Consider the following 25,000-nt stretch of genomic DNA (forward strand, 5'->3'; position numbering starts at 1 on the left):
ATCCATTTGAATACTTTCATAGAAGTATGTTTATTTTTATTTGCGGTATTTTATAATAACAAACACACATATATAAGTATATTATTTAATTTATATATATATATATAATTATATATATATATATATATATATATATATATATATGTGTGTGTGTGTGTGTGTGTGTGTGTGTGTGTGTGTGTGTTAAATAAAGAAAAGCGCGGTCAAGAACACGAGTGTCCATAAAGACTCCTTTTATCTAAAGAAAATTCAAATACAATATACTTGATTCTTTCATTACTCACACAACCTTTTTACTTTGCCATACAGATTGATTTTACTCATATTATTGACATATGGAATACTCTGTCTGCATTATTCATCCTATTTCTTTCTGAGACGACGACCTTCTTTGAAAATCACTTTACGGAAGGTTCGCAGATATGAGAGATGCATTCGAGTTTCCTTCTCAATTGCCAATTAAGAAGGAAGAATGAAAAAAAATGCAACCTTTGCAAGTTTTGCTAGTGAAAAACTGAAATACACTGATGTAGGATCCTCACATCAATGTTAAATCCTTCTCTAAAACGTTGTGTTCATTTTGAACTACAGTAAAGAGTCTGTGTTTTTTTTTTTTTTTTTTTTTTTTAATCTGAGGAGGAGTAAAATATTTACTTTTAAAAAGCTCAAATGCACATTTTCTACCCATAAACAAAGATCGGGATTGGCCAGGAAGATCTTCTCTTGTACATGATGTTGGTGTGTGTAAGTCTCTCTGACAAAACTATACTGACGTGTCCTAAGCTAACAATTGAAATGCTGGTCCACTTCATCGTGGCCCGAACACAGGAAAATGCACCGGCGGCGTCCTCCCAATTGAGTTTGTATTTGGGAGTCATCGTAAATCAGTTTAAATATCTCAAATGGTTTCTACCTGCCACTTCTCAATGGAGAGGTCGAGTCTGGACAGTGAGGAGGTGTAGTCGTCTTTAAGAAAGAGGGAGGAAGGGAGATGGGGAAGATAAACGATCAGACAGAGAAGAAGGAAGTGGAAAAACTGACGGGAGCGAGGGGAGTGGGGCATAGAGCGGCAGAGGTACACAGGGTAAACGACTCGTAGTTGTAGATGGCGAAGGTTGGAAACAGTGAGACGATGAAGGAAGAGAAAAAGAAAAATAGCAACGATAAGAAAATGAGCAAACACTTCAGAGAGCAAGAGGAGCATAAGTGACAGGAGTAAAAGGGAGAATAAAATGAATAACGCAAAAACGAAGAAAATTTCCCGTGGCGAACAGTTTCCACGCCAACAATCTGCCGTCTGGCAGGATATTTGGGATAATGCACCTCTAGCTATACCAGTCTTATGCAATGTTTCCCCAAGAAAATTTTCAGAGGTTATGAACGGAAATCCTACTTCTCAAGGCAGAAGTTTCTAAAATTCATTGACATAGTGTCATTAAAATATATAATTCAACAAATAAAGCAAAGTGGGATATTATGGACTATTATATTTCAAAGACAAACAAGTAAACAATGCCCAAAAGTTTCTTCGGCGCAGTCGAGTTTTCTGTACAGCATACAACGCCGTATGAAACTCAGCCACGGCCAATGAAACTCAGCCGCAGCCCAAGAAACTCTCAGCCACGGCCCGGCAAACTTTAACCTTAAATGAAATAAAAACTACTGAGGCAAGAGGGCTGAAATTTGTTATGTTCAATAATTGGAGAGTGGATGATCAACACACTAATTTGCAGCCCTCTAGCCTCAGTCGTTTTTTAAATCTGAGGGCGGACAGAAAAAGTGCGTACGGGCAGACAAAATAGCCATCTTAATAGCTTTCTATCAAATAAAACTAAAATGAATGCATGAACAAAGCCGGCGACTGTATAGTAAAATGGGTTCTTGCCGAAGATGTGTCAAGACTGGATGGACACGTATGCCAAAATGACATGCAAAAGTTCTCTGCCGACAGTCTTAATTAAAGGTCCGAAGCGTTTTGTCATAGATTCCCTAAACAGACAGTTGGGCACAATGAGAACAAGTTTAGTGAGAGGAAAACGGCGACGCAACAGTAAAAGATGGAGACGTCTCACCATATGTTATATGGGACAATGACAAAGATGAGGGAAGAAATATTGAGCTCTGGAAGAATAACATTAGACAGTCGCACAAAGAAACCAAAAAGTAAAAGACAAATTAGAGCAAGAATTATGAAGAGAGGGACTAAATAAGATAAAGAGAAGAGTTACAAAGACGTTCAAATAAAGGAAATGAGATAGGAGCAGATTAATAAACATCAAAAAAGGGAAATAAAAAAATATAAGAATAAACGAGGGGGAGATAAGAAACACGACAAAAAAAGTCAATTAACACAAGGATATTAAACTTTTGGACGTTTCCTGTGTGAATACACTTGCAGGGTAAGACAAAAGAAGGATTGTCATTTAACCGTGTGTCAAAAAATAATACTATCCGACACAAACATACCCAAACATAAGCATGTAGAGGCACACACAAACACGCAAGTTTAAATTTTTTCTCCTTTTTTCAGTCATGTAGAAACCTGTGCAGAGAACTTTCGCAACAGAAGACATAAACCGTATGAAACAGCTACATAGAAGGCTCTTCGTCCTTCTCGCTTTCTTTAATATATATATATATATATATATATATATATATATATATATATATATATGTGTGTGTGTGTGTGTGTGTGTGTGTGTGTGTGTAAAAATTTACAATTTTTTTATTTTTAGATGTTCCAATAGTGGTTTAGTTCCAATGTTCATTCGTGGTCGTCTCCCCCTTCGCCATCTTTCTCTCGTAGCCGCTGCCTTAGTTCACGGCTGAGACTCGCACAGGGTGGAGGTGAAGGTGGTCTTTGTATTTGTTGATTTGTGTTTTATTTCAAAAATATAATGTTTTGAAACCATTTATATATTTATATTATTATACATTGTTAATTTGTTATTACATTGTTAATTTGTTATAGCCCAGCATTGTTAAAATTAGTGTTGTGTTAAATGTGTGTACATTTTCGTTTATATATGGCTATTGTGTTTGTTTTCAGCTTCTGGAGTAGAGGTCCTCTCCAACCTTTACCCACGAAGGATTTAAGTTGAAGTGATTTGAAAAGTCAATTGTTCGTCTGTTAATGTTCATTTTCAAAATGCTTTGAGTGTTATGCGGTGAATTGTGATTTTTTTGTGTAAATAAATATTGTTATGACTTTTTATACAGTTTACGATTGCACCTCGACTTAGGATCATCCCATATGTCATGTTTAACATGGTTTATTTAATAATTGTTTTGAAAAATATTACAATATATATATATTTAATATATGCACAACACACATAATATATATATGAGTGTGTGTGTATGTCTGCATGTATGCATGAATATTATTGCCTCCAACGTCGATTGACGCATAGAGCAACTCATAGACATCCGCACACACGTATATGTAATACATACATATATATATATATAATATATATGATATATATATATATATTATATAATACTTATATAATTATATGTATACACACATATATACGTGTGTATATATCATACATACAATATATATACATATATATATATATATATATATATATATATATATATATATATATATATATATATATATATATATATACACAATTGTAACACGCTGAAGTTCCAAGATTAACTTTCCATGGGAGTATTTCCCAATCCTCTTGGATGATTCTAAAATCAATGCTCGATCTATTAAACTTGAGATGTTTAGGTGGCCCCATACATCTGTTCCCATTTCATTTATTTGGATATTCTTTACACAAAGCGATCTTTTTTGCGTTAAATACATGCAAAACCAAATATGTTTCGAAAAAGTGGTCACTTTTACTGAATCTAAAATTTTCAACTCAACTTTTTGGTACCTCTAGTTGTAGCCTTTCAATAATATTACATTTCGCGTTTGTGGAACGTAAATTTTAAGCGTCCATCATTTCGTCCTGTTTTGGAATTAGATCCGAAAGCTTTTGCTCTAAAATTATGTAAAGACATATCCAACAATCCTGCATAAACCCTCTTCATTTCCAAAATATCTTCTTAACAACCTAAAAATTTTTTCTCTTATTCACTTTTCCCTTCATCATTCCATCATTCGTGCATTGTATTACTTTAACAGCAAAGCTATTTCTAGGCAGCTTTCTTCCTTTAATAGCCAATGCATTGGCGTCCTGTTTTCTAATTTCTTTGAGGTATATTTTTGCTAACTTGCTATCATATTGCTTACTGTCTGTTACTTCTGCGAATTTATAACGCAGAAGCAATTATTATTATTATCTTTATTTCAGTAGATGAAATCTATTCACATGGAACAATGGAACAAGCACACTAGGGCCATTGATTTTGACTTCAGCTTCCAAAGAATGTTGGTTTCAACCTCCCACCGCAGATCCCACACTGCAGCAGTAACCGATCATGATGCAATCATGATACAGAGCCACTGATTTTTCATCGCCTTGGGGGAGACGCGAATCCGCTACATCTGAGACATACCACAACACTAACCACTATAGTCTTTAAGACAATTGAATGTCATTTCCTGTAAACATATTCACCAGATGCTTAACAAGAAATTCTGAAAATATTGGCTATAGCTGTGCAATTTGCAATTTGTTTAAGGCTTTGAATAGCGTTTTACAATCTTACTCTCTAGCTATATCAAGTTATACACAAACGCCTTTTCAGTATACATTACAATGTAGACCTACGTATATACAAGTACACCAATCAACTGCTCGTACACAAACATTATGTGTACATAAACCCATTCCTTTGTAAAACCTCTCAAAGCTGCTGTACTATCAGAAGAGAAAGCAGTATATAATGTATATAATAATAACAACTCTAGTAGTAGAGAAGCAACGTCCACGACAACCACATCATCCAAAGTCATGAAAATGATTATGAAGATAGCAGGTATAAAAGTACGTTGTAACATCTATAGTAATGAAAACCTAGATATTACTAACTGTCCAATTAAAATTCATCAGTAAAAAATTTATAAGAAAATAAAAAAGATGAAAAAAAAAAAGAGGTCACACATAATATATAAAATGACAAGGGAGGATTGCATAGACGATGACTCCCTCTGATGAATAGATTACAATCCTATCATCCGTACCCATCGGACTCTCGATGAAAAGACTCTCCTGCCTTCTTTTAAAAATCACATGGTTCCTCTGAATATAAGAAGGGAAATTCGCATCGCATAATCGCATACAAAGTGCTGCGCAGTCCACCGGTTTTGCTCATGCAATGATCTCTCTTGGAACTATAATATAGCTTGAGACCTTTGGAATGAGTTTTGTAGTCTCAGTACTAATCCCGCTGTCCGATGGGAAGCAACGCAGAGAAAATAACTTGTGACGAAAATAAATACGTAAAGCTAACAAAACAACGGAGTAGAACTAAATGACACCTCCGAAAGCTGAGAGAAAACAACAAAGAGATAAATAACTTGAACATCTCTTTCCATATTGCCGATTCGCCTCCCGTTCTGCAGATGCACACCTGTGAACCTAACTTAGCGTAACGGGGATGTGCAGTCGAATAGAGCCCTTATTTTACCTTTAATTGATCGGTCTGATATTCTTAAAGAGAAAAAGAAATGGCTTCACTGAACGGGAACTTAAGCCTCTCTCTCTCTCTCTCTCTCTCTCTCTCTCTCTCTCTCTCTCAATTACAACAGCTAAATTGCATCTAGGAAGGATCTACAGCAGAATCCACTATAGGATGACAAACATTATTAGAGAGGGATTACTTGGGTATCATCTGTTATTACGTATCAGTGATTGGTTGCAGGTGTTTGTGCGAAGACGGCGGGGTCTAGAGGTGAACAATATCGGTAAAGTAAGACTGCTAAAAGAAAAACGGTGGAGAAAGTCAGGTTAGGGATAAGGTGACGAAAGATAGTATGAAAAGGTTCAAACTATGGCTGGGGGAGGGGGGGGGGGGGGGGGGGGGGTAATTTGTCGTATTCTGCATTCACCTGCACGTAGAGTATCTCGGAACGATAACAAACAGAAATCTGACGACCCATACGGCAGAGGACTGATTATTTACTGTAAACAGTTTTATAAAGACGGGAACCCAGACCAAATGGCAGTGAATGTTATAATAAGGACAATACTCGGACAATTAGAACTGTCACTTACTTCCAACCTACTATGACAGCATCCCTCTAAATGAACAACACTAAGGCCTCTATCACTGAACTCAGGTTGAAATATTCGCTTATTTCCTCCAAAATCATAACGTGCGACACCAAACATCGTTCTGAGTTTTATTCTAACCTTATTCTAGCCATATTTCTAGTCAGAGATTAAAAGTTATGCCGGCACAACAGCACATTTTTCTCTTATTGTTTTACAAACTGCAATAAAAATATAGGAAATGCTTTCTTATTTATAAATAACTGACCGTTTTTCAATGGAAATACGGTGAATTGTCAATATCCACCGAACAGCGTACACTTTTATATATCATATATATGTGTGTGTGTGTGTGTGTGTGTGTGTGTATGTATGTATTATTGCTTCCATACGTGAATTTATATGCAAATAAAGTTCTTCAACCTCATTAAACGGGCAACCACAAACAAAATAATCTCTCTCTCTCTCTCTCTCCCTCTACACACACACACACACACACACACACACACACACACACACACACACGACACACACACACACACACACATATATATATATACATATATATATATATATATATATATATGTATATATATATGAGTTTATATAAATAATATATATATATATATATAGATATATATATATATATATATATAGGAGAGGAGTGTTTATATAAAATATATATATATATATATATATACATACATATATATATATATATATATATATATATATATATAAACACACATACACACACACACACACATATATATACATATATATATATATATATATATATATATATATATTATATATATACAGAAACACTCATATATGTATGTATTGCTTGGAAATAAAGTCGAAGCGATTAGGACCTGTGGTGATTTGTTATATATATATATATATATATATATATATATATATATATATATATATATATGTATAATATATATATATATATATAGATATATATATACATATATATATATATATATATATAATATATATATATATATCATGTATATATATATATATATATATATATATATATATATATACTATATATATATATATATATATATATATATATATATATATATATATATATATATATATACGCTTTCTGTCTACTAATAAAGATTAAAAGAAATCCACCCTTCCAATCCATCACTGCCCATAAGCTTAAAGGTTATTACTGAAGGGTCCTTAATGCCTGAACTGACTGATCGCAGGTGGGTGTGGGGAACTGACATAGTTACTATACAGACTCGATTAAAGAGGGAAGGTCCCCAATAATCTGGACAGGTAAGTAAAATGAATGAGGACAACATCCAGCCACGAAAGGCATCTAATAGGTAGGTGAGACAGGAGAAACAGATGTACAGTCAACTAAGGAGTCAATAAGTAGGTCTCATAGAAAGGACAAAACATGCATTTATAATATTCTACAATTTATATATCGCAGAGTATTATAATATTTTCACGAATGTTTTTTGGCTGGAAAAGAAAATGTAAATACCCTCAGTGGTAAATTAAATGAATTCACTATGGAAATACAAAATGTTGGTAACCAATGATCTCTCGAATTCCTGATAAGTAGAGGCATTGATGGGCTTAACTGCCTATTTGAAATTTTATTCTGGCCAAAGGTATGAAGTAAAGAAATGATTTTTAGCGTCCATGTTTCTAAGAGCGATATGTAACCACGACTCCATTGACGTTGAAATATAACATCATTAAAAATACAGGCAAGAAACTGAAATGCTCTGATTCTGTGTTAGACAATGCATTAAAGCAGCAAAATAGAACTTTTATGATAACAACAAAGAAACTGACGAATTACCTATTTGTATTACCAAATAGTAATTTTCAAAGATATTCCCATTCTACCACAGTACTTCGGAGTTATTGTAGCATTTAAGAACAATAATATAAGCACTAATAAAGAAATATAGAATGTGAATATCAGATTCAATGTAAGTCCTGTGATTGGATTGATCAGCCTAGAGAGCAATTGGAAAAGCGAAGAGAGCACCATTAAAAATGCGTAAGAAACGTTCAAATGAAAAGTACAATTATACTAGAGAAAATAGCTATTATTGTCAATTGGGCAATATATCATTCCAATAATATATTGGTTATAAACATTATGTTTTGTAAGAATATGAACATCTGTCATGGCATGTATGAACTTGATCCGTTTACTTTAAAGAAAAGTAGAAAAATGTATGGATTTTAAGCAAGCTAGTTGACACGGTACGAGAGCAAACGTGTAAGCTTGCCCATTTTCATAAACAGATTTGTGAACAGATTTGTAAAGCACTCACTGGCCGTAATGCTAACGGCGTTTACTGTTCCTCCCTCTTTTTTTTCTCCACTTGTCAGGCGTGAATATTTGGTTTCCAACTACCTGGTCGTGACCCGAATCTACAGGCTTTCTCCTTTCATTTTTCTCATTATTTGGAAGTCATCCATTGCGGTTGGCAATATTCTGTTGAAAGGCAGTGGTACAATAAAAGAAAAAATAGTTTATGCTTAGGAACCTCAGGTTCACATAAACACATACACAAACGTACACAGCGTGTTGAGTACTGTTTAGTTACGAGGACATGAGGGTGAAACAAAATCTCACCTGCAAATAAAACTACCTTCAAATTGTCTTGCATATCAGAAATTTTGGTTGTATTCCAAAACGATCTGAAGTAGGACAGGACAAGAGTCAAAGAGAATCTGAGATACGAGCAAACAGTTCTCAGAGCTCTGGAGAGTGGATGCAGGTGTTTCTGTGTTCGCTCGCTTACGTGTCTGGAATATTTTTGTCTACGCAAATATTGAACATCTAAGCAACACACATCCGTTATTATCTAAAATCTAGAAATAAAAACGAGGAACAAAATATTCACATACGACAGTAAAGTAACAGGGATTCCGGAAATTGTCGATTCTGTACAGAGGCAAATGCCAAATGGATAAAAAAAGAAAAAACAACCAAGCTCCCTTAAATCTTGATATTCTGAAAAAAAAAAAACATGAAAACTATTTCAGAGGCGAGGACTTTATTAACCAATTCAGGTATAATATAAACTGCGAGGAGCCAAGCCGACTCAACAACGCAAGTTTTTTTTTTTTTCAGTTTTCAGCTCCATTAAGAGAACATTATATTATGGAACCATGCTTGTTCTCTCTCTCTCTCTCTCTCTCTCTCTCTCTCTCCTCTCTCTCTCTCTCTAACAAACAAACAAACGTGACACACTACTTAAACCATAGCACCATTCACCGAAGTGGCAACAAAACATGACAGGTAAACAGTTGTTTTCATAAATTCGGTTTTCCTTATGGAAATACATTGATAACAGCGTACACCATGACGGTAAGACTATAAAAAGAAAAACTCTATGAAAAACATAATTAGGAGAATAGCCATGGATATTAGGTTATATTTGAGTCAAACTTATTGAAAACCTCTCTTAATCGACTTTCCCGAGCAGAAACCCCCGCCCCCAAATATCAAATTGATATGAAATAGCATGAAAACATCGCATCTCTCTCCCTAAGGATGGTTACCTATAACAACACCACTGCTGTGCATACTTATGCATAAATCCGCCTATTGCTTTCAAACTTTCCTCAAGCAACGCACGCACACGAGATCTGCTATGCATCACACATGGGCAAGATACCAGGTTTAAGTGTAAATGAATAAAACGCAAAGGTCTAATTGAAAAAGATCCAGAGCGCACTCTGTGTAGAAGAACTAATAACAAAATACACATAAAGCTTTAGATTACTATGGGATGGGGTCGAACCACATGTCGGCAGCAAAGTAAAAACAATCTAACTGATGCAGGAAATAAGTGTTGTTTACTATCGATTTTTTTTTTTTTTGTATAAAAAACCATTTCCCTTCGACTGGATAAAAGTAGAGACAAGAATTATGCTCATTATAAGAAAAAATAAAAATACATGGATTACAGTAGTTAATCAATTTGTCATGAAGTGCTAGTTTAAAATTATAAATAAATAATATTAAAAATTTACCTGTTAAGCTGAGCATACAACTTTACCTTACTCTGTCTGTCTTTTGCTGATAAAAAACGCTTCAAGCACGTAAGTTTCCACAAGCCTATGGTTAAAAACAATTAATTTTCTGTGCGTAGAGAAAATGATTCGTTCTTAAGTTTAAAATCTTATCAGGCAATTCACCAAATCTTGGGAATCAACTATAGCCAACGCAAGAAAACTCTTCCACCATTACGCATCAACGTCATCTCGTGACGTCACGACTGTAAACAGAGGGTGACGTCATAGAATGAAAAGATGGCTCCCTCCTGTGCTGTTGACAGAACTCTTCGTCATATGGGCGGGTCAGAAAGGGAAGAATGGCCGGGTTATGGCCATACACGAGGAGGTTATAATAAGGACATAAAGGAAGATTAGAATACGGGTCAGAAGAGCAAAATATGGAAGATAATAAGAGATAACAGTCTCGATAACAATCCATTTTGGAAAAGAATGCAAATCATAGGCGATCCCTTCCTGTTCTGATCTCTGGATGCTATCTCCCTAGTCAAGTCTCAATAATAATAATAGAGTACTGTGGCGCGGTGTAAGCCATAATTCGAAAACGTTCCCTCACATCACACAAGATGTTTTTCTGCTTGCCCATACCTATATTGGTGGCATTATCTGCAAGTTATACAACAAACAAACACCAAGTTGTGCAGCTATTAAATTATTATAATTTTCCTGTCTCTACGGCAAAGGAGGATAGAATGTCACGAGGAGTTCTGGTTCCCGGTGTGGCCAGAGAAACTCTTTCCGACTAACGATGCCTCCTAAAACTTTTGGGGTGACTGAAACACAATCTCAGACAACAACTTGAGGAAAACTCCTGCTGCGATGACGTTTCACGAAATGGAAGAGCGTAATATACTTGCAACACGAATTAATAATACAAGTCCGCTCTCCACAAAACAAAAGTCAACCATAATAAAATATTTTTCTCCTCAACAAGAAACTGAGAATCAAGAATGACTTAGTATACGATAAACAAATGGGAAAAACATCACATATCAGCAGAGCAAAGATGACTAAATATTTAGAAGATAACATAATTGATGGAGTATAAATAAATAGCCATTCTGCTTGAATCAGTCGCGTGGCTTTTTCATTATACTTTTTCAACCTGTGCAAACGTTAGGAAAATCGGATAAGATCTCGGATAAGATATGAATGAATTAAAATAAATGTCATTTCTCAGCTCTTAAGATACAAGAAAGGAATTAGAGCCATATCGCTTACTCATAAGTCTAGTCGGAGTTCTGAGATTCACCCAAAGACATACAGTGTAATAGTGAATAGTAACATAAGCTACATATTTTTATCTGTGCACGGATTGTTAACTATTACACTTTGATTTTACAGAGGATTTTTATCTATATAAATATTCTAAAACTACATACACACACAGACACACGTACATACACACAATAAAAGATATTTAGAACTCGGATCAAGGTGTTCAGAAGAAAAATTTGAAGAAGATAAAGAAGAATAATGAAAATATCTTAGATATAAGAGAAAGGAGAAGTGCAGCCGCTAGGTCGATAGGTCACGTTAACGTCTACAGGATATTCTTTAGATCTTTGGTGATATTCCCGTCGGTAATACATAATATGAGTAAAGAGTAAAGAAGTAAGTCATCCTTATTTTCAATAAAAGTTTTCAAGATTATCAAAGGCTGCAGTCATTGAAGTTGTATTTGAGTATATATATAATAATATATATATATATATATATATATATATATATATATATATATATATGTATATGACATGTATGAATAACTATCACATCACCATGTTTCATATAAATCATTCGAGCTACAAATGTCCGTTTAATATCTAATTCTCTCTACCTTGGAATTGATATATTTTCATATATGTAAACCGAAGGGAAATTTTAGTTTATAATAATTTCGTCCCTCATGGGATCGAACCACCGTCCAGCGGACAGGCACGAAATGAGGACGTCATTGACGTTACCGATTCGGTAACGTCAATTCGTCCTGACACACACACGCACACGCACAACACACACACACACACACATATATATTTTTAAAATATTTAAATATATATGTATATTTTTTCACTCTTATTTAACACATTGCAGTATGTGAAATGCAGCAACATATCGTTAATAAAGGCGTAATTTTCATTAAAAGAAATTAAGCAAGTGTTCACTAAATATCACAAGTCTACAGGCGCACAAAGCCTTTAACAGAACCATAAGTTTGGTTTTAGAATACATTTCTAACCTTTTTAGAGAACTATAGTTTTACGCTCTGAGTAATTTTACCAATAAATTACTCTTGCTCGTACAATGCCAAGTCTTTTTCATAAAACATCAGATTCCCAATCTCTTTGGCTATATATGTATTATATGTATTTGGGAAATATAAATATAACTGTACAATATACTCTCTTTTTATTTGTCCCAGAAGTCTAATGCTGGTGATAACATCTACTTTATACTTGCTAACATTATGCACACACACACACACGTATATATATATATATATATATATATATATATATATATATATATATATATATATATATATATATATATAATATATATATGCATGCATAAGAGATATTTCAATATTTCTGAAAATAATACCCTGAATATTAGCTTATGATTAATTTCAAGAACAATACCATAAAGATAATAATTCTACTGTAATGAAAAATAAATCTCTTATAAACATGGATTAAAGCAATGATGTTATCTTAAGTCTCTTAAAAACCTACAATCTATCTACGATATTAATGCTCCTGTCACATCGCGTTTACTATGATACGCAATGGTAGTGCTCAGGAATCTGATAAACACAAAGTAAATTATGCCTGGCGATTTTACTCATTAACTACGGAGGGAGTGGTGACCTGGATGGTCTGAAAAAATTATAGCTTAATAAAAGCCCATTTCCTGAAATATACCGAAAGTCTTGGCTTTGTCATGTTTATTTTCCTTAATCACAACGATATCAGATATTCGGGATAATCTGGAAATCAATCCTGTTAACACCCTGCAAAGCCTATAAAATGATTCATTTAGGACTGAAACCCCCCGACGATGCTATAATCTCGAGACATCTTGTTTTAATCCAGTAAGCTTTAGCTCGACAGGAACCAAGAACATCCACAAGAAATCAGCACCGAGATCAAAACGGCGAGGTTTCACAAAGTGGAAGAGGGGTCACTGCTGTCACAGACTATCAGATTACATCAGAGTAGATTGCCAAAGCTGTCAAAAACTATGGCAACGCAAGAGAGGGTCTTGGAGGACCTGTGTTGATCATGCACCGTTCGGCAGCTTGGACCAAGGTTCGTTTATTCTGCCAGCCATGAGAGAGGCTGAGCGACAGTTCATATAAACGTGGAGTGAATTACCCGTAGACTACCGTTGTTACCCGCTAGAAAACCTGTTTCAGAAATAACACTATCAAACTGCAATTTCTATAAAGAAACATACCCTGCATCCAATTCCGTTATACTACAAGGAAAAAAATTATTCTAATCTATAATACAGTCCGCATTCCATTTCTGAAAGGTGTTGAATATGGCCGGCGTTAAAAGGATGCCTTTGAAGCGCCGAACGGAAAGCCACATCTACTAAAGGAACGCATCTGGAAAGTTACACATACTTAATTTCATGTTTTTTTTATTTTCTTAAAAAAAAGGAAAACAAATAAGCAAAACATTTAGGTAACCTCACACAATAAAGCCATTTTTTCTTCACAATGGAAGACAAAAAATGCTCTTGTATCTTTCCCAGTACTAACCCTAGCAGTCGCACCACCTCCGTCTAATGTGAGGACGTCATTTCTGGCAACACCTTATTACCTGTACAGATGTTGCCTCTACCTGATGATGGATTTCCTTATGACTGGATGAACTGAGGCCAGTAATTAAGGCGTCTGATACAAGGCGTGAAGGAGAATAGGCCTAAATGGCCTCGTTTACCCAATTGTTACTTGTGGCGCTAGAAGCAAACAAGGAAGGCAAACCTATTTCTCATTCGAGGTTAAGTAATGGCCTTGACTGTGTAAGAGATGCCCCGGGCCCATTGAGTACATACCAGTTGTTTGCGTGTATCTCCGCAAATGTGCCTGTCTTTGTATGTGTGTATATTCATCTTTATTAATGGTACAGAAAAACAGGAAGTAAGGAATATAAACGACTGCATTACTCTTACATCCACGTAGAAAGATATTGTTGTCTATATGTGAGTGCAAACCCCACCGAGATCTTGTATGCTCAAAGACGGCGAGACGTTCTTGAGAGGAGGGAGGCCCTCCAGATGAATACGGGCATCAGCGAGGGCATCCCGTATTCGGTCCTGATAGATGTGTCTGTCTCTATCTCACCATCGCCTGCGTCTGTTGAAGTCCTAAATGAGGCTTGTATCAGCTCCTCCCGATGGCTCATTAACCCTCCTCCACTTGGCGCCCATGGTCAGCCTCAAGGTCAAGCTATCGATTGAGAGCAGCAATTATGAGAAACTCCCGAAATTCAGAATTTGCATCATTATGAAAATACTCTCTTAAAAATTAATCTTTAGTTATCAGATTCATGTGTGTGTGTGTGTGCGTGTGTGAGTGGTAGTGACGTAATTTTAGAGGAATGCATGCTTATACAATTGCGAAAATGATAAATAAGTTCTTTGGACAATAAATCAGATTCTTTTTTTTTAGGCTTATCATGGTTATGAATTCACGCTGCCGAAACAGCGCTAAGGATGAACTTAAAAACAATTGTAATAATAAGAATGCCATAAAATATCTATAGATATGCGCGCGCGCTAAAAGAATTTTTCTTATATCTTCGATACTTTTCGAGATATTAGCATTTGAATGGAGTTAGGACCAGGTCGTGCCAGGCTGTCAGAAATGACCCCGTTTCCAGCAAGACTGATAAATAAAAAATATATCTTATATCTGATATCTAAAAATGTAAAGTTTTAACTGCCGAGAGAATTTTTCTGTTATCGTCAGTACTTTTGGAGATATTAGTATTTGGTGAACGTTAGGGCTGAGTCGTGGCGAAGATTATAATGCAATAATCAAAACATCATCTAAATGTGAATTTATGATATATTAAAAATAAATCTTTTATAGGATGAAATTCAAAGTTGTAAGGTCTTATCTACCGAGACGATTTTTCTTTTATCTTCAATACTTTTGGAGACATTAGCATTTCAATAGCGTTAGGGCCTAAGGCAATAATTAAAACATCATTTAAATGTGCAAGTATGATATTCTGAAAATAAATCTTATATGGGAGGAAATTTAAAGATGTAAGGTTTTATCTGCCGAAAGGGTCTTTCTTTTATCTCCAATACTTTTGGAGATATTCGCATTTGAAAAGTGTTAGGTCCAGGCTGACAGAAATGAGCCCGTTTCCAGTGAGACTCCGCTTCGATCGTAATAATAATAATAATAATATATACATATGTATAGTATATATATATATATATATATATATATATATATATATATATATATATATATATATAAATAAAGTTTTTTTTTCATTTTTTTCCTTCGTGGCAAAAAAACCTTTATTTATACATAGCATCACGTTTTATATACTTCGTGATCAAGTTATTCATACACACATATATATATTATTATATATATATATATATATATATATATATATATATATATATATATATATGTGTGTGTGTGTGTGTGTGTGTGTGTTTGTGTGTTTATACTACGTTAAAAACGTTTTAAATTGCAAAAAAAGCTAATAAATTTTGAATGAAGGTAGTGTTCACGGTTCACCGGACATACAGTCAAGGATGATATTTACAGTGAATTTTTACTAATCAATCAAGTAATAGATCCCGTTTCTAGAGTGTCAGGGATTCGGTGAAAAGTGAGTAGTTCATCATCTTTGAGTTTTGGGGCGGTGGGTGTCTTGTAAGACTTTGGCTGCAATAGCTCCGTCGCTGAAATTGGAATCTCTCCAGGATTGGTACCTTACAGCCCCGCCCAGCATTCTTGTCAAATCGAAAAGGAATACGGAGAGAAAAGGAGAAGGCATTACATTATCCGGATAGTCAACCCATAGTTCGATAACAACGAACCTCTTTTGTCCAGCAAATCGCCATTGGAATAGGTTTAATCTGATGGCGGTAGAAGTCTGTTATTACTAACGCGGCCATCATCTTGGCTATTCTGTTGGTCATGCCAAAATTGCACGTGAGAAATACAGCTACAGTCTAACATGGGTGAGTCAATGAAAAAGAAGAGAAAGAACATCAATTACAGAAAATGAAGAGAAAAAAATAATGAGACCGAAAATTGCGTCCGTTCCTTGACCTTGAAATAAATTGATGTCTCTTTCTCTTTCTCTCTCTCTCTCTCTCTCTCTCTCTCTCTCTCTCTCTCTCTGGCTGTCACCTTCGGCCCATTCAGAGGGTAGAGAAATGGTCACCTCAGGGCCTTACAGAAATAACTCAATCAACAGAGAGAGAGAGAGAGAGAGAGAGAGAGAGAGAGAGAGAGAGAGCCCTCTATGCCTTCTCAACTTTACCAGACTAGCAGATATAATGTTTATTTATAATGTAATCACGATGTTACAGCCATGACATTTAAGAAAAATTTCCATTTTTTACATGGTCGTACTAATTTTTTTACTCTTATATGTAAATACACGTGCATATTCCTGACATCAACGTATATAAACAATGAAGGGTATATATATACAATATATATATATATATATATATATATGTATATATATAATATATATATATATATATATACATATAAGTAATAATAATAATATATATATATATATATATATATATATATATATATATATATATATATATATATATATATATATATATATATATATTTCAAATAAGCAGGCAGGTTAAAAATACAAGGCAACAAACAGTTGCTATCATGATTATTGATCAATAGCTACTATATCAAAGAGGATCATTCTGTGCACAGCACTTCTATAATCTCAGCTTGCTCTTGTGATACATAGGTTGCATCCTTATTTCGCCTTGGACTGCTCTACTATTTTGCACACCTTTCCCCGCTGCAAGTGCAACAGGGCATTTCTGTTCCAATATTTCTCCCAGTTCACGAGCCAGAATTCCTCGGTCCCCAGTTCACTCTTTCTGTGAAGGCTAGTTCACCACTCACCTCAACCTGCCGTCCTCCATTTTCAAGACATGAATAAGCATTTTCTTCTATGCTAAACATTTTCCCATATCGTCGTATCCTTACATTTCTTAACCTTTCTTCCCTTGCTGCTATTCGAGTAGCACAGGGCATTAGCCACGTCAACTAACCCATCTTATTTATCTATAACCATTGCTCTGTCTTCAAACATCAGCCACTCCACTCCATTCTACATTCCTACTCTCATTCTCCAATCTTGTACACACTTTTGAAACACACACACACACTTACATATATATATATACATATATATATATATATATATATATATATATATATATATATACATTGTGCATGTAACAACGTAATTGTATTCAGTGTCTCTTGGAAGAAACTATGATCCCATCTTTTGCAGGGAGAGATTCACTCTACAAGCAGAAATTATAATAGCGATCTTTCTCAGTAAACATTCCGAATCTTTCTGTAAAAATCCTTGACTTAGTTTTCACATCAGTCAATAACTCTATCGTTGTATTAAATGCAAATGCAATTTTCAAGCATATAAAAAAATACAAATGTAAAATATGCATTTTCTGATATTTTTAGCCGTGTTCTATGATTCTGGCCTTCAGTTTTATCGCAAATGCGGACACAACATATTATCACCCCCACCCATATCCATAATACTGACTGGGTGCTACGGTGTGATGGTGAAAGGAGACGTCAACCAATGCCTCCCTTTGACTACCTTCACCTAGCCGGTGACCTTGCGCCCCAGATTTGGTTATGATAGGAGGCTGTCATTGTGCTTGCCTATTTTATTCTGTATCAATTTTAAGGCCTCATAAGTTAGGTTACATTAGGAAGGTTAGGTTTATCTTCATCGCTGATTTAGTCGTTTTCGTTTTCTCCCACGTTAAATCTACAAGTTTTCTATGTTTCCAATAATTGCTAGATTTAGCTGGGTTGTAATGAGTTACCTCTATATTTGCAACGTGTATGAACTTCAGAATCAGTCAACAACTATAGAAGGTAACTCAATTAGTTTTTCGTACTGAAAATGAAACACTCGAGGTAAGTAGCATTTGCAATATGACCGAGAAATGAAATGAATCTCCATCACGGCAAAACAATGATAACTCATCCCTTCTTCCTCACGCCACCTTCCTCAGCAGATGTCTAAAAGACACACTACTTCTCAGCTTCATAAGAAGAAATGATGTCTTTTCTTCGGAGATCCGGCATGGCGCGAGGTGTTTCCCTTTAGGCCTATAATTAGGTCGTCTTATTTAGTTATTATCTATTGTGGTAGTAAGCACTTGGGGCGACTGCAAACCCGTCATCAAGTCCTCGGCCCTATTGTGGAGTGTCACCGGAGAGGCCTATCAGAGCCACCAATCAGATTTATGGCTCAAACACCTATTATGTGTTGGCTGCTGCTACAACAGGTAGTTACGGAGTAAGGACGGCGTAAATGGTAGTTGCTGTAGTTACAATGGTCGGTAAGCAGTGATAAAGGGCATGAGCTGGAGTGATTGGTGGAGAATAATTATGCTGACTTTACACAATGTACATCTCACGTTGCTTGCGGGGAATGAATAACCAGGGGATGAGGAAACAAATTATTCTATGGTGAAAGGACTTCCCTAGATCTTTGTACGGAGAGTAAAACATTAACTGCTCTTCGGGGAATGCCTGTGCTTTAGAAGTAGGACAAAACTGCTAAAACCTAATGGTAAAAAACTTGTGTCAAGTGAATAAAGATCAGTCCTCAAATATCAAGGTGGCTAGGACGTATGGCGATTCTTATTAAAAGCGGGAGCATAAACAATAAACAAAAATAAAAAGAAGTCACTTCAGGATGAAAGGGCAAAGAAACTAAATGCATTAACGTTATAGTATTAAATATGCTGCAACTTTCAAGGTCTCGCTGCCTAATAAATTTGAATTACTGTTCGATGTAAACATAAATGCAAACAAAGGCACTGAGACATGTAAACCAATGTTTTCATAAAAATGTAAAAAATGAAATAAAGCAAATTGAATAAAATTACTGTACACAGCCATGACGCTTATCATCTTTAACAGTTTGCATTTCATGGTGAGCGTATTACAAACATGCAATCGAGGTGTAACAAAATGTCGCCATTGTATTTATCATCTAATTGCTCAAATATGTTCCTGCTTTGATCCATTACAAGTGACGTAAGCATTAAAAATAGTGTACATGAAATTTCAACGTAGATTAAAAACGAACAAAAAATTTCGACTTCTCTATTTCATCAAGGCAGCGAATATCTCTCACATTCAATTCAACTGCAATATTTTCAATGACTAACGTAAACAGAACTGTATTTTCCTAGTTTGGCCTTACAGCAAACCCGGTCGTTTGCAACAGAGAGTGAATGTTATTTTTCTATTATAAAATCCAAAAACCGAAGAGGGAGCAATTTTGACTGGACTTCAGTCCAAACAGAAAATAAGTAAAATGTTTATTGTTTTTAACCAATGGAGCAGAGGGCATTTATCTTCTACAACATACTTTCTATATTCCCGTCCTCTATTTTTCCTTACATCACTTCACCTGTTTGTGCATGTATAATAATGCACACACACACATATATATGTGTGTACATGTATATGGAGGAAATAAAAATATAACAAGAAAAATATTAGTGGACCCTTTAGAACAAAAAATATAAGTTTTAACAACGCCTCTAGTTTTTTCTAGTTTTAATTTCTCTGGCATCAAAGTAGGGAGTGTATTTTACCCAGCTTGTCTACCAGTTAACAAAGTACCTCCAGAATGGACGAGTCGAAATAAATGAAACCGGATAAACACAATCAAAGGGCGACTCACTCCAGAACATTAGTTTTTGGCGTTTGCCAATGATGAGTTGACGATTCATCGCCAGCAAAATGATCTCACAATTAGAATGAATAAGTGATATTCCAACTTTTTCCAAATTAACTGGAACGTAGCACAATTTATTTGTCATCCAAATTTGGTACCAATAAAAATAATAATGGTAATAATAACAATAATAATCATGAAACTGTTTTTATGTTTGGTTTATTCAGTGATTCGTGGTCATGGCGAGGGTATGCCCTCTGGTGAGCGTTCTTGTTCACCAGTGAACTACCCATTACCAATATTTTCTGTGGCTAATCACAAGGAGAGAATGGAATTTTTTCCATGAGTATTTTCGGCGGTTACATTAAGCTTTTGCTCGTTTATTATTTTAACATCAAACAATTAAACAGAATCACCCCGGTACCGATTTGCACTGCAGTAGATTTTTAACATTTTCAACAAAATGTCCGAGACTAAAGTACCAACAAGAAGAGCTTCAAATGGCCGACGAATCGATGTCGGTAGTAGGCTTCTTTCAACAAACGCGTAAGACAGGAACCTCTATTGTAGATTACATAAGAAACGTAATTTCACTCTGATAACTTTTAAAAATCAAGAATATTTTTCTAGTAATACATAATGTTCACGAAGTAGGTTGAGAAATAAATGCGAATGAAAGAAAACAGATACTATAAAAAAATATAGTATAAGTATTTACGTAATTTTACATATTGCATACTGAACTTACAGCAATTTGTTTACCTAAACAATATTATTCATACACAAGAGCGATGGCGCACACACAAACATACGTTATGCAGATACACACGCTATATACATACATACACAAACACACACATATATATATATAATAAATATATATATATATATATATATATATATATACATATCACACATACACACACACACACACACACACACACACACACATATATATATATATATATATATATATATATATATATATATATATATATTTGTATACACACACTCACACAACCACACACACATATATATGTGTGTGTGTATGTGTGAGTGCGCGAGTGCCAATTTGTGTACGGGTGATGCTAAGTTTCTGACCAAAGAATGTGTCAATAGAAAGGTTATCTTCTTCCTTGAAGCTATTTTGGAATAAGAAATGGGAAAGCTGGTTTCTAGTTCCTGCTTCATGTTTAAAGATAAGCTTAGCTCCTGATTTCATCCTCTTTACTTTTTAGCAATGAGATACCATTGTGTACACTTCCATATTAACATGAATGTTCATTTTGAGCGCTTAGAACCTGGACTGATACAATTGAACAACTTCGCCTCCCAAAACTAGCACCCCTTGGACATATATGTCCTTCAATTGTTTTTAAACGAAAACGTTAAAAACCATCGAAATGTTGATAAGAAGAAAATCCGGCATCATTAACCGTTGCAGGTCCTGTACAAATCAAACTCAAACTATCGAAGGGAAGTTTGCATTACAAGCATGCTTGATATTGTATTTCTCATATTACAGAAAATTAATCGTGGCTGTTTACATTTTGAATCGTGAAAAATCAAAGACATAATCCGTTTCTAGGACTAAAAAGCGGTGAAATGGCACATATTTTAGGGTAACATATCGAAAGAGGGCAATGTATAAAGAAAGAGAAGAAATTATATATTTGCACAATAGTAAGAGTCACAAATAAAAGTTATCAAGATAAAAAGGTTCTTTAATTTCTAGCATCTAGCACCCTGAAGCGAAAAAAAACCCTTGCTCTGGAAGCGGAAAAAAACAACAACTCGATCTTCCTCCCACCATAGTCCCTTCTTCACCTGCCTTTTACCCTCGATAAAACCTGCATAAATCACTACACCTCATTTCCCCACCAACGACCTTTTGAAAGTTTGGCCCCCTGGCCATTCTCCTCCTCCCAGACTCTTCTATACGTTACAGGAAGCCGGTGGGAGATCGGCGGCTGCCGTGGAAAAAAACCTATTCCTCCTAACGCATATCATTCCGCTTTAAGAGTAAACTATGATGGTCGGCTGGTATAGTGGTTAGTGTCATGGTATCCAACTCAGATGTCGCGGGTTTGCGTCTCCCCAGGGGCGATGACAAATCATTGGTTCTGTATCATGATCACTTACTGCTGCAGTGTGGGGTCAGAAGTTGGAGATTGACACCAACATTCTTTGGAAGCTTGAATTTCAAGTCAATGGCCCCCTTGCGCTTGTCCCATGTGAATAGGTTTCATCTACTGAAATAATAATAATACTAATAATGATAAAATGACTTCCCTCCAGTCAAAAGTATTACATGTAAAAGGTTTATGACTGAGAAAATCTCATGAACCAGATATGTCACTCTGCGCTTTCCGTAATGTTAATAGGATGAACCAAGAACTACCAACCTCTTATACTGTCCGAGATCTTATACTTGAATGATTAAATATTTATCTTGAATTCTTCTCCACTGATAACCACAGGAATCAGTCAGGGAACCTATTAGTAAATTTTGCTCCCGATCGCGATTTCATAAGGGAAAGTAACTTGTCTGCCGTTAAAAATGTCAGGCAAAAAATCACAAAACTCCCCAGACCATTTTTTTCCGCAACAGGGTGGAAATCTACAGAAAGGTAATTTGCCTAGTCTTCTGCTTATTCCCCTTCATTTCTTTTATCATACGATTCACCTTAAAAATATTAAGTATTGACAAATATTGAATAGTCGCCCCATTTTATTTAAGTAGCAAGCAAGCAAGAGCATGCAGCTTAACATTATAGTCTCCTAAGGTGAGGTATCCAATTCTTTCACAAGTAAGTACTAAGAATGTTGGTTTGGGAATGATGTTAAATATACGGCGGTAACAATATATTAGAACTATAAAACAACATCTCATGTGCTATCTAAAAAAAGAAAAAAAAGAAAAGAAAGACTTAATCGTGTTCATTCACAAACAAGGAACAGTATACGGACGAAATCGCTTTGCTAGAATGAGAATTAATAATGAAGAGCTCCAAATTTAAAGAAGTTATCCTACGTACAATTCTGTTTCAGTGCCTTGAACTCTCTCTCTCTCTCTCTCTCTCTCTCTCTCTCTCTCTCTCTCTCTCTCTCTTAACCAATCAACGGTAATTATAATATAAGTAATTACTACTCAAAAAATAGTACATAGCTTTCGCAACTTCGTTATTATTTGAAGCAAAAAGATGACAGATTTCCGTGTTTTCACTGCTGGCAATCTTATAAAAAATAAATAAGGTGACAACAACATTAATAGAACAGGCTGAAAAACGCATGTATGACGCACTGTTATTTTTCTTAAGAAAACAAAAGATATTAAATTATCCTCAATAAACAGCGATCGAATCTCTCAACAATATAACCAAAAGAAATTATTGGGAGTTATCAGAGCAAATATTGCCTAACCTGGGAAATAAAAACGTTCACGTGATGGGTAATGCCTTTATAAATACACCCTTGGGAACCCACAGCCTTACTTCCATAAAGCTAAAAACAAGCCCAGCCATCTCTCTCGCATGTAAATTCGATGCCCACCCTCCTCTCTCTCCTTCTTCTATCGGGGACTGAGGCTTTCCATTTTTTAAATATTCCAGAAGCGGAGAACCGATATAAGTGTTGGGTAACCGACCATTAGCTGGAATTGATGCTAATACCATGGAGATGAGTTGAGAGGCTGCTACGAAGGGAGATAAAATATTGACAAGTGCTAACATGTTCCTCCGGGGGTCCGTCCACCTGAATGCGGGTCTCTCCCTCACCGGAGGTTGGAAATGGGCTTCAGAGTCGAGGCAGACTCCACTCCGTGCTCAACTAACGGTCAAAGTCAATGAGATACGCGAGATCTTTTATGATGCTTTACGCCGTGAGACATCAGTAAAATCGTGAATAATGATTTTTGTTCGATATCATTTGATTACCACTTATTTTACTGTGTGAAATCGCGCCGATTTCGTAACAGATTTGTTTTTACTGACATGATCATTTCAATAATGTTAGAAATCTATACCTTAATGCCACTTAACCTTTCCTTTCATTTATTTTCTGTACACACAAAACGCCTCTTTCAAATCATTATATGTTTAAAAAATCTTTGCAAGGAAGAGAAGTGATGTGTTTAGAAAAAAGAAAATACCAACGGAGAGATTTATGGCACACAATCAGGCCTGCTATAATCTTGACTGGAATACTTTTATTTTTCTTCCGGGAATCTTGAAAATGTTCTGCTACAGAAAATAACGATCTTCCTTTGGAAAAACACATCATCAATCATACGTATCTTAATTAGTAATATCGTATACATATGAATCAATACCACAGAAATTTTACGGAGGGGAAAGCCAGTAATCTATAAAGGTAGGTTTAGAAACGAACTTTCATGTGGGAATAAAAGAAATTACTTTGGCACAACCGAAATCATACATGCCCATGACTCTTAGTCATAGCTAAAACGGCAAAACATTTTGATCCCGCTTATTCGCTTAAAAACATTTTTTCCCTATAGGAATACGCAATGCATTAGATTTCAAGAAGCCTGTCCTCTTGTTGGAAGAAATGTGAGACTTCATTTCGTCTGACGCATCGGACATAAGCAGTGTTAATAATTAATGTTGTATGATGTTATACTAACATAAAAAGAAAAACACTAAAAATATCTATAACTATAACCTTCAGCTAACACTTCTAACTGAAGCAGCAACCGATAAAAGTAAAACTGAATTGCGCTACAACAAT

General features: G+C 35.2%; 1 protein-coding gene across 1 annotated transcript in view; it reads right to left on the reverse strand.

The window, feature by feature from the left end:
• The window catches only part of LOC135215385 (uncharacterized), a 624,294-nt gene that overhangs the window by 140,174 nt on the left and 459,120 nt on the right, over window positions 1-25,000 (reverse strand). The gene's annotated exons all lie outside the window — the stretch shown is intronic.

Source organism: Macrobrachium nipponense, chromosome 5, assembly GCF_015104395.2.
Source record: "Macrobrachium nipponense isolate FS-2020 chromosome 5, ASM1510439v2, whole genome shotgun sequence".
NCBI classification, from domain to species: Eukaryota; Metazoa; Arthropoda; class Malacostraca; order Decapoda; family Palaemonidae; genus Macrobrachium; species Macrobrachium nipponense.